This window comes from Felis catus, chromosome B3 (genome assembly GCF_018350175.1).
Source record: "Felis catus isolate Fca126 chromosome B3, F.catus_Fca126_mat1.0, whole genome shotgun sequence".
Lineage (NCBI taxonomy): Eukaryota > Metazoa > Chordata > Mammalia > Carnivora > Felidae > Felis > Felis catus.
The window spans coordinates 22,753,542-22,765,044 of NC_058373.1; positions in this window are offsets into that span (position 1 = coordinate 22,753,542).

Here is an 11,503-nt window from a genome sequence, read left to right on the forward strand (position 1 = left end):
ATCTTTAATATCTTTGTCAAGCTGCACCAAATCAAATTCTAAATGGAATATTTTTTACCTTAACCTAACTTTGAAATATCCCATAACACCCCTGAAAAATCTCAAATTGGTCTCTCACTTTGTCAAAGAGAGATATTAAAATAATTTGGTTTATTTTATATGTTAAATTATGTAGGAAACATTGTTAAATAAGAAGTAATGATAAAAGTAATGATAAAACTTTTTAGGTTACAAGTATATGGATATATGTTACTAATGTAAGTATTCCAGAAATTGTAAAACACTCATAGAAATGTGTCAATACCTCCATTGTCTTGTTATGTTAAAATATTGGACACCACATAAATAACTAATTTTTCTTATCAAATGAATTTCTATCATTCTTTAACCTTGGCCACTTTAAGTCTATCATTCACAGACAGCTATTTTACTCTGATTCTTCTCTTAAAGCATTTACAATTAGCTATAGTGAGGATACTCTATGATGGCATCACTTAAAAAAACTTCATGATCATGACTCTAGACTAAGACTTTATAGAACTAATTAAGAAGTTGAAGTTTTTATGAAACTGCTAACTCAAGATCATGCAGAACAAAAGTTACTGAATGGAACTGAGTAAATTGATGAAGATGATTATAAATTTTTACAATTCTTTGAAACATTGTTGGTGTTTTAATGTTTCATTCCTATATTTAAGGAAATCTTTTTTTTCTTTTCTATAAAGCTCTGTATAACATAGAAATTTAGTAAAGTATCTCTTAGTGAACAAAGAAAATAAATATATTTTTTCATTACTTGCTCCATCCAGAATTCAGAAACTCTCAGTTAATATTTTTATTTTCAAGGCAAGATAGACATTTGAATAAGTTCAATAAGAATTTGTTCTTGTATCAGGATACAATTGGAAGTATTGATTATAGTACCAAGGCTTTGATTGGAATGCTATATTTGAGAATGGTACATGGAATCAGGTGACTAGAAAGCTTTAAAGAAATAAGGTTGACTTTATGGAGACAACACTTAAAAGGCTCACCTTGGGAAAACTACTGGTATCTTGTTTACAGGGTTTCTGATGGCCTTACAAGGTAAGGGAAGGTCAGTTTATGAGAGGCTCAGGAACCTGAAGATATTTTGTGGACTTCAAGAAGGGAGGAATTCACCCAAACTATAGGTATTGCCAGAAAAATCTGATATGAAATTATTGGCTTGGCTTCCTAGTTTCAAAGGTCTTTGAAAAGGTTAATGTGAGATTCTTAAAAGTTCCAGCAAAGCAAACTTAAAAGATCTATGTGATCAATTACTATTCTTGCTGCTTACTTATGTAAGTAATCAGTCAACTTTAATGAGACATTTTGCAAACAAATTAGTTCTCTCTCTCCCTCTCTCTCTCTCTGTCTCTGCAAACACATTAGTTGTACTTGATTACATTTGATATAAATGGCAGTAACAGAGGAAGGGCCAAGTTGGCAGAACAGCATGGAAGTTGTGTTTAGTTTTGTTTTGTTTTGCGTCTTTCACCCCTGAATTTCAGCCAGATCAACACTAAACAATCTTGCACACCTAGAAAACCGATTTCAGGATTAACACAATAATCCTCACAACCTGAACCACAGAGCTCAGCAGGTACACAGCATGGGGAGGTGAATGGGGGGAGAGAGAAGCTTCAGAGGGCAGGGAGCTGCTTTTGCTTGTGGAGAGAAGATGGAGATGGGGGGAGGGTATGGGAAAAGCCACACCTTCCCCCCAAAAGCAGCTGGAGAGAAATAGGAAGAGTGGAAGCAGATGCAAGGGACTGAACAAAAAAGGGAGAAAGGAGAAAGGGGAGGGTTTAAATTCCATTAAGACTCTATAAATAGGGGAAGTGCAAAGTCTAAAACTTTTCAGCTTGATACCTAGTGGTGCTCTGGTGGGAAAAGTGAATCCCCAGGAGCAGAAAGTGAGGTCTGAAGGGTCCACGGGCCACAAGGGAAGAGGCAGTTCCCCTGCTGGCAGTACATTTTGTAGAGGCTGTGCAGCCACCCCACAAGCAAAGGTCACAGTGGACCTCAGAGAACAACCACGTTTACTATTGGAAAAACGACATTAAGGGTGAAGCCTGACACCAGATGTGTATTGTGATTTACCATAATCCTGAAATGCTGCTGAATGTACATGATTGCATGAACATTTTTGGGGATGAGCTGGCACCTAGCCACAGTCTCTGGGCATTGGCAGCAACACAGTGTCATGAAAGTTTCTGAGGGTGGGCCAGCACCCAGCCATTGCTCAGCGAGACCTTCCCCCAGAGTGTCAGAACAGGTCAAAACCACAGTCCTTTAGAAGTGAGGGGTTGGGAAATACAGCCCCATCTGAGATAAAACTCAGGAGGGAGGTGCCGCCTGGCAGCCTGACAGCATGGTCACTAACAGTGTAGAAGCAGGGAGTGGACAGAAGCCAGAGACAAAGGAGGGGTACTTGATTGTTGGTTGGGGAGAGCACAGAGTTCTGATACTAGAGACTGGGTAGCTGGGTGACACCATTTTCACTGCTCCCGTGCATGCACATACACACCTACACATGCCACAAAAATCCACCCCACTAAGCTAAACAGCACCATGTAGTGAAGAACTGAGCTATTACACTAAGCCCTGCCCAACTGGGCCAACCATGCTCTTGAGGAAAATCACAATTCTCTCTGTCTGCTTAGTTTATAAACTATAAAGTGCTTCATAGTTTGACTTGTAGGGGAAAACAGATGCAATTTCAATCATATTTCATTCTGTATGCTGGTCCATCTATTCAACTTTTTTTTTCTTTTTCTTAACTTATTCTTGAATACATATAGAGAAAAAATATTTTTATTTTCCATTTTTATTAAAAAGATTTATCTTTAAATTCTTTCTACTATATTGTTTATTTTTTGTAAATTTTTAAAATTCTATTTTACTTTCATCATTTCATTTTATTCTATTTTGTTGTATTCATTTTTTTCAAATTTTCAAACATTTTTCCTTTTTTTCTTTTCTTATATTTCCCTTTTTTCTCTAATCTATCAAACTTCTTTCAACAACCAGACCAAAGTACACCTAGGATATAGTATTCTTTATTTGACTTTTTTGTGTTGTTTTTAATTTTTATTTACTTTGTTAATTTCTTTTCTTCCTTCAAGATGACAAAGGTAAGGAATTCACCCCAAGAGAAAGAACAGAAAGAAATGAGAGCCAGGGACTTAATCATCACAGATGTCTGAAACATAACTTAAAGTCAACAAGATGTCTGAAACAGAATTTAGAATCACAATAATAAAAGTACTAGCTTGGGTTGAAAATAGATTATAATCTCCTTCTGCAGAGATGAAAGAAGTAAAACCTAGTCAGCATGAAATAAAAAAATGCTATAACCGAGCTGCAATCTCAAATGGATGCCACGGCAGCAAGGATTTTTGAAGCAGAGCAGTGAACAGTGAAATATAGGACAAACTTATGGAGAATAATGATGAAGAAAAAAAAGAGATATTAAGGCAAAAGGGCATGATATAAAAATTAGAGAACTCAGTGACCCATTGAAAAGAAAAAAAAAGAAAAAGAAAAAAAAACATCAGAATCATAAAGGTTCCAAAGGTTAAAGAGAGAGAAAAAGGGGTAGGAGGTTTAGGTGAGCAAATAATAGTGGAAATTTTTCCTAACCTGGGAAAGACACAGACATCAAAATCCAGGAAGCACAGAGAACTCCCATTATATTCAATAAACCAGACCATCAACAAGGCATGTCATAGTCAAATTCACAAAATACTCTGGCAAGGAAAGAATCATGAAAGCAGCAAGGGGAAAAGTCTGTAATCTATAAGGGAAGAGAGATCAGGTTTGGAGGAGAAACCTATCCAAAGAAACTTGGCAAGACAGAAAGGGGTGGCAGGATATATTCAATGTGCTGAGTCAGAAAAATATGCAGCCAAGAGTCTGCCATATTCAGCAAGTCTGTCATTCAAAATAGAAAGAGAGATAAAAAGGTTTCCCTGAAAAACAAAAATTAAAGGACTTTGTGACACTAAACCATCCCTGCAAGAAATTTTAAGGGGGACTCTCTGAGGGGAGAAAAGATGAAAACAAAACAAAGACCAAAAGCAACAAAGACTAGAAAAGACCAGAGAACACCTCCAGAAACTCCAACTCCACAGGCAACATAATGACAATAAATTCCTATCTTTGGGTACTCATTCTAAATGTCAATGGGCTAAATGCTCCAATGAAAAGACATAGGGTAACAGAATGCATAAGAAAACAAGATCCATCTATATGCTGTTTAGAATAGAACAATTTTAGACCTACAGACACCTTCAGATTGAAAGTAAGGGGATGGAGAACCATCTATCATAATAACGGTTGCCAAAAGAAAGCTGGAGTAGCTATACTTATATCAGACAATCCAGATTTTAAAATAAAGACTGTAACAAGAGATGAAGAAGGGCTTTATATCATAACCAAGGGGTCTATCCACCAAGAAGATCTAACAATTGTAAACATTTATGCTCCAAACGTGAGAGAACCCAAATATACAAATGGTTTAATCACAAATATAAAGAAACTCATTGATAATAATACCATAGTAGTAGGGGACTTCAACACCCCACTTACAACAATGGACTGATCATCTAAACAGAATATCAACAAGGAAACAATGGCTTTTAATGACACAGTGGGCTGAATGGACTTAACAGATATAGTGAGAACATATCCTAAAGCAGCAGAATATACATTCTTCTCCAGTGCACTTGGAACATTCTCTAGAATAGATCACATACTGGGACACAAATCAGCCCCCAACAAGTACAAAAAGATTGCGATCATACCTTGCATACTTCAGGTCAGAATGCTATGAAACTTGAAACCATCCACAGGAAAAAAAACTTGGAAAGATAACAAATACTTGGAGTTAAGAACATCCTGCTAAAGAGAGAATGGGCTAACCAAGAAGTTAAAGAGGAAATTAAAAAGTACATGGAAGCTAATGAAAATGATAACACCACAGCCCATAACTTCTGGAATGCAGCAAACTCGGTCATAAGAAGGAAGCATATAGCAATCCAAGCCTTCCTAAAAAAGGAAGAAAGGTTTCAGATACACAACTTAACCTTACACCTTAAAGAGCTGGAAAAGAAGAGCAAATAAAACCCCAAACCAGCAGAAGACAGGAAATAATAAAGATTAAAGCAGACGTCAATTCTATCAAACCAAACCAAATGAAACAAACAAGCAAACAAACAAACAGTAATACAGATCAAAGAAACCAGGAGCTGGTTCTTTGAAAGAATTAACAAAATTGATAAACCCCTAGCCAGTTTGATCAAAACAAAAAGGAAATATCCGAATGAATAAAATCAAGAATGAAAGAAGAGATCACAACCAACACAACAGAAATACAAACAATAATAAGAGAATATTATGAACAATTATATGCTGATAAAAAGGACAATCTGGAAGAAATAGACATATTCCTAGAAACATATAAACTTCCAGTAATGAAACAGGAAGAAATAGAAAGTTTGAACACACTCATAACCATTAAAGAAATCAAATTAGTAATCAAAAATCTTCCAAAAAACAAGAGTCCAGGGTCATATGGCTTTCCAGGGAATTCTACCAAACATTTAAGGAAGAGTTAACACCTATTATCTTGAAGCTGTACCAAAAAATATAAATGGAAGGAAGACTTCCAAACTCTTTCTATGAAGTCAGCATTACCTTGATTCCAAAACCAGACAAAGATCCCACTAAAAAGGATAACTACAGAACAATTTCCCCAATGAACATGGTTGCAAAAATCCTCAACAAGATACTAGCCAACTGAATCCAACAATACGTTAAAAGAATTATTTACTATAACCAAGTGGGATTTATACTGGGATGCATGGCTGGTTCAACATCCACAAAACAATCAATGTGGTACATCACATCAATAAAAGAAAGGACAAGAAGCACAGGATCCTCTCCATAGATGCAGAGAAAGCATTTGACAAAATACAGCAAGCTTTCTTGATAAAAGCCCTCAAGAAAGTAGGGATGGAGGGATCATACTTCAAGATCATAAAAGCCATATATGAAAGACCCACCACTAATATCATCCTCAATGGGGAAAAACTGACAGCTTCCCCCCTAAGGTCAGGAACATGACAGGATGTCCACTGTCACCACTGTTATTCAACATAGTGTTGGAAGTCTTAGCATCAGCAATCAGACAACATAAAGGAGTAAAAGCGTCCAAATTGGCCAGGAGGAAGTCAAACTTTCACTCTTTACAGATGACATGATACTCTATATGGAAAACCCAGAGGAGTACACCAAAAAACTGCTAGAACTGATCCATGAATTCAGCAAAGTCACAGGATATAAAATCAATGCACAAAAATAAGTTGCATTTCTACACACCAATAATGAAGTAGCAGAAAGAGAAATCAAGGAATTGGTCCCATTTGCAATTCCACCAAAAACCATAAAATGCCAAGAACAAATCTAACCAAAGAGGTGAAATATCCGTACATGAAAAACGATATAAATCTTATGAAATAAATTGAAGAAGACACTAAAAAATGGAAAAAAGATTCCATGCTTCTGAATTGGAAAAAACAAATGTTATTAAAATGTCAATACTACCCAAAGCAATCTACATATTCAATGTAATCCCTATCAAAATGACATTAGCATCCTTCACAGAGCTAGAACAAACAATCCTAAAATGTGTATGGAACCAGAAAAGACCCTGAATAGCCAAAGCAATCTTGAAAACAAAACAAAACAAAACAAAACAAAACAAAACAAAACAAAAAAACAAAGCTGGAGTCATCACAATCACAGACTTCAGGTTGTATTACAAAGCTATAATAATCAAGACAGTATGGTACTGGCACAAAAACAGACACACAGATTAATGGAACAGACTAGAGAACCCAGGAATGGACCACAAAGGTATGGGCAATTAATTTTGAGAAAGCAGGAAAGAATATCCAATAAAAAATGACAGTCTCTTCAGCAAATTGTGCTGGAAAAACTGGACAGAGGCATGCAGAAAAATAAACCTGGACCCTTTTTACACCATACATAAAAATAAACTCAAAATGGATGAAAGACCTAAATGTAACAGAGGAAGCCATCAAAATCCTCAAGGAGAAAGCAGGCAAAAACCACGTTGACCTTGGCTGAAGCAACTTCTTACTCAACACATCTCCAGAAGCAAGGGAAACAAAAGCAAAAATGAACCATTGGGACCTCAAAAAAATAAAAAGCTCATGCACAGTGAAGGAAGCAATCAGCAAGACTAAAATGCAACCAACAGAATGGGAGAAGATGTCTGCAAATGACATGTCAGATAAAGAGTTAGTATCCAAAATATATAAAGAACTTATCAAACTCAACAATCAGAGAGCAAATAACCCATTGAAGAAATGGGCAGATGACATGAATAGACACTTCTTCAAAGAAGACATCTACATGGCCGACCAACACATGAAAAAATGCTCATCACTCATCAGGGAAATACAAATCAAAACCACAATGAGATACCACCTCACACCTGTCAGAATGGTTAGCATTAATAACTCAGGTATCAACAGATGCTGGCAACGTTGCAGAGAAAGAGGATCTTTTTTGTACTGCTTGTGAGAATACAAACTGGTACAGCCACCCTTGAAAACAGTATGGATATCCCTTAAAAAATTAAAAAATAGAACCACCCAATGACCCAAAATTGCACTACAAGGTATTTATCCAAAGGATACAGAAGTGCTGTTTTGAAGGGGCACATGTCTCCCAATGTTTATACCAGCACTATCAATAATAGCCAAAGTATATAAAGAGCCCAAATGTTCATTTATGAATAATTGGATAAAGAAAATTGGTATACATATATGATGGAGTATTACTCGGCAATCAAAAAGAATGAAATCTTGCCATTTGCAACTATATGGATGGAACTGGAGGGTATTATGCTAAACGAAATTAGTCAGAGAAAGACTAATATCATATGACTTCATTCATGAGGACTTTAAGATACAAAACAGATGAACATAAGGGAAGGGAAGCAAAAATAATATAAAAACAAGGAAGGGACAAAACATAAGGGACTCTTAAATATAGACAAAAACCAGGGTTGCTGGAAGGATTCTGGGGGGGAAATGGGGTAAATGGGTGAGGGGCATTAAGAAATCTACCCCTGAGACTTAGCATCTGGGAGGTCATAAGTTACCAGCTCTGCTTGGAAAGTGGGAAGGCTGGAGGACAAAGTGAGGGAGAGTTGCTGAGCCCCAGGATGACACAGCTCAGTTTGGCAAGGAACAAAGGTGCTCGCCAGTGCCATCTCCCTCGCTCATCCCCAGCCAAAATCCAAAAGGGAACCAGTTCCTGCCAGGGAACTTGCTCGCTCCGCGCAAACACCCAACTCTGCGCTTCTGCGGAGCCAAACCTCCGGCAGCGGATCTGACTCCCTCCTGCTGCCACAGGGCCCCTCCTGAAGTGGATCACCTAAGGAGAAGCGAGCTAAGCCTGCCCCTCCTGCCCCCGTGCACCTTGCCTACCCACCCCAGCTAATACGCCAGATCACCAGCATCACAAGCCTGGCAGTGTGCAAGTAGCCCAGACAGGCCACGCCACCCCACAGTGAATCCCGCCCCTAGGAGAGGGGAAGAGAAGGCACACACCAGTCTGAATGTGGCCCCAGCGGTGGGCTGGGAGCAGACATCAGGTCTGATTGCGGCTCCGCCCACCAACTCCAGTTATACACCACAGCACAGGGGAAGTGCCCTGCAGGCCCCCACCACTCCAGGGACTATCCAAAATGACCAAACAGAAGAATTCCCCTCAAAAGAATCTCCAGGAAATAACAACATTTAATGACCTGATCAAAAAGGATTTAAATAATATAACAGAAAGTGAATTTAGAATAATAGTCATAAAATTAATCACTGGGCTTGAAAACAGTATACAGGACAGCAGAGAATCTCTTGCTACAGAGATCAAGGGACTAAGGAACAGTCATGAGGAGCTGAAAAACGCTTTAAACGAGATGCAAATTAAAATGGAAATGACCACGGCTCGGATTGAAGAGGCAGAGGAGACAATAGGTGAACTAGAAGATAAAGTTATGGAAAAAGAGGAAGCTGAGAAAAAGAGAGATAAAAAAATCCAGGAGTATGAGGGGAAATTTAGAGAACTAAGTGATACACTAAAAAGAAATAATATACGCATAATTGATATCCCAGAGGAGGAAGAGAGAGGGAAAGGTGCTGAAGGGGTACTTGAAGAAATAATAGCTGAGAACTTCCCTGAACTGGGGAAGGAAAAAGGCATTGAAATCCAAGAGGCACAGAGAACTCCCTTTAGATGTAACTTGAATCGATCTTCTGCATATGTCATAGTGAAACTGGCAAAATACAAGGATAAAGAGAAAATTCTTAAAGCAGCAAGGGATAAACGTGCCCTCACATATAAAGGGAGACCTATAAGACTCGTGACTGATCTCTCTTTTGAAACTTGGCAGGCCAGAAAGGATTGGCAGGAGATCTTCAATGTGTTGAACAGAAAAAAATATGCAGCTGAGAATCCTTTATCCAGCAAGTCTGTCATTTAGAAGAGAGGAGAGATAAAGGTCTTCCCAAACAAACAAAAACTGAAGGAATTAGTCACCACTAAACCAGCCCTACAAGAGATCCTAAGGGGGATCCTGTGAGACAAAGTACCAGAGACATCACTACAAGCATAAATCATACAGACATCACAATGACTCTAAACCCGTATCTTACTATAATAACACTGAATGTAAATGGATTGAATGCGCCAACCAAAAGACATAGGGTATCAGAATGGATAAAAAAACAAGATCTGTTTGCTGTCTACAAGAGACTCATTTTAGACCTGAAGTCACCTTTAGATTGAGAGTGAGGGGATGGAGAACTATTTATCATGCTACTGGAAGCCAAAACAAAGCTGGAGTAGCCATACTTATATCAGACAAACTAGACTTTAAATTAAAGGCTGTAACAAGAGATGAAGAAGGGCATTATATAATAATTACAGGGTCTATCCATCAGGAAGAGCTAACAATTATAAATGCCTATGCACCGAATACCGGAACCCCCAAAGATATAAAACAATTACTCATAAACATAAGCAACCTTATTGATAAGAATGTGGTAATTGCAGGGGACTTTAACACCCCACTTACAGAAATGGATAGATCATCTAGACACACGGTCAATAGAGAAACAAGGGCCCTGAATGATACATTGGATTAGATGGACTTGACAGATATATTTAGAACTCTGCATCCCAAAACAACAGAATATACTTTCTTCTCGAGTGCACATGGAACATTCTCCAAGATTGATCACATACTGGGTCACAAAACTGCCCTTCATAAGTATACAATACTTGAGATCATACCATGCATACTTCCAGACCACAATGCTATGAAGCTTGAAATCAACCACAAGAAAAAGTCTGGAAAACCTCCAAAAGTCTGGAAAACCTCCAAACACACTACTAAAGAATGAGTGGTTCAACCAGGCAATTGGAGAAGAAATTAAAAAACATATGGAAACAAACGAAAATGAAAATACAGCAATCCAAACACTTTGGGATGCAGCGAAGGCAGTCCTGAGAGGAAAATACATTGCAATCCAGGCGTATCTCAAGAAACAGGAAAAATCCCAAATACAAAATCTAGCAGCACACCTAAAGGAAATAGAAGCAGAACAGCAAACGCAGCCTAAACCCAGCAGAAGAAGAGAAATAATAAAGATCAGAGCAGAAATAAACAATATAGAATCTAAAAACACTGTAGAGCAGATCAACGAAACCAGGAGTTGGTTTTTTGAAAACATAAACAAAATTGACAAACCTCTAGCCAGGCTTCTCAAAAAGAAAAGGGAGATGACCCAAATAGATAAACTCATGAATGAAAATGGAATTATTACAACCAATCCCTCAGAGATACAAATAATTATCAAGGAATACTATGAAAAATTATATGCCAACAAATTGGACAACCTGGAAGAAATGGACAAATTCCTAAACACCCACACTCTTCCAAAACGCAATCAGGAGGAAATAGAAAGCTTGAACAGACCCATAACCAGCGAAGAAATTGAATCAGTTATCAAAAATCTCCCAAGAAATCAGAGTCCAGGACCAGATGGCTTCCCTGGGAAATTCTACCAGACATTTAAAGCAGAGATAATACCTATCCTTCTCAAGCTATTCCAAGAAATAGAAAGGGAAGGAAAACTTCCAGACTCATTCTATGAAGCCAGTATTACTTTGATTCCTAAACCAGACAGAGACCCAGTAAAACAAGAGAACTACAGGCCAATATCCCTGATGAATATGGATGCAAAAATTCTCAATACGATACTAGCAAATCGAATTCAACGGCATATAAAAAGAATTATTCACCATGATCAAGTGGGATTCATTCCTGGAATGCAGGGCTGGTTCAACATTTGCAAATCAATCAACGTGATACATCACATTAATA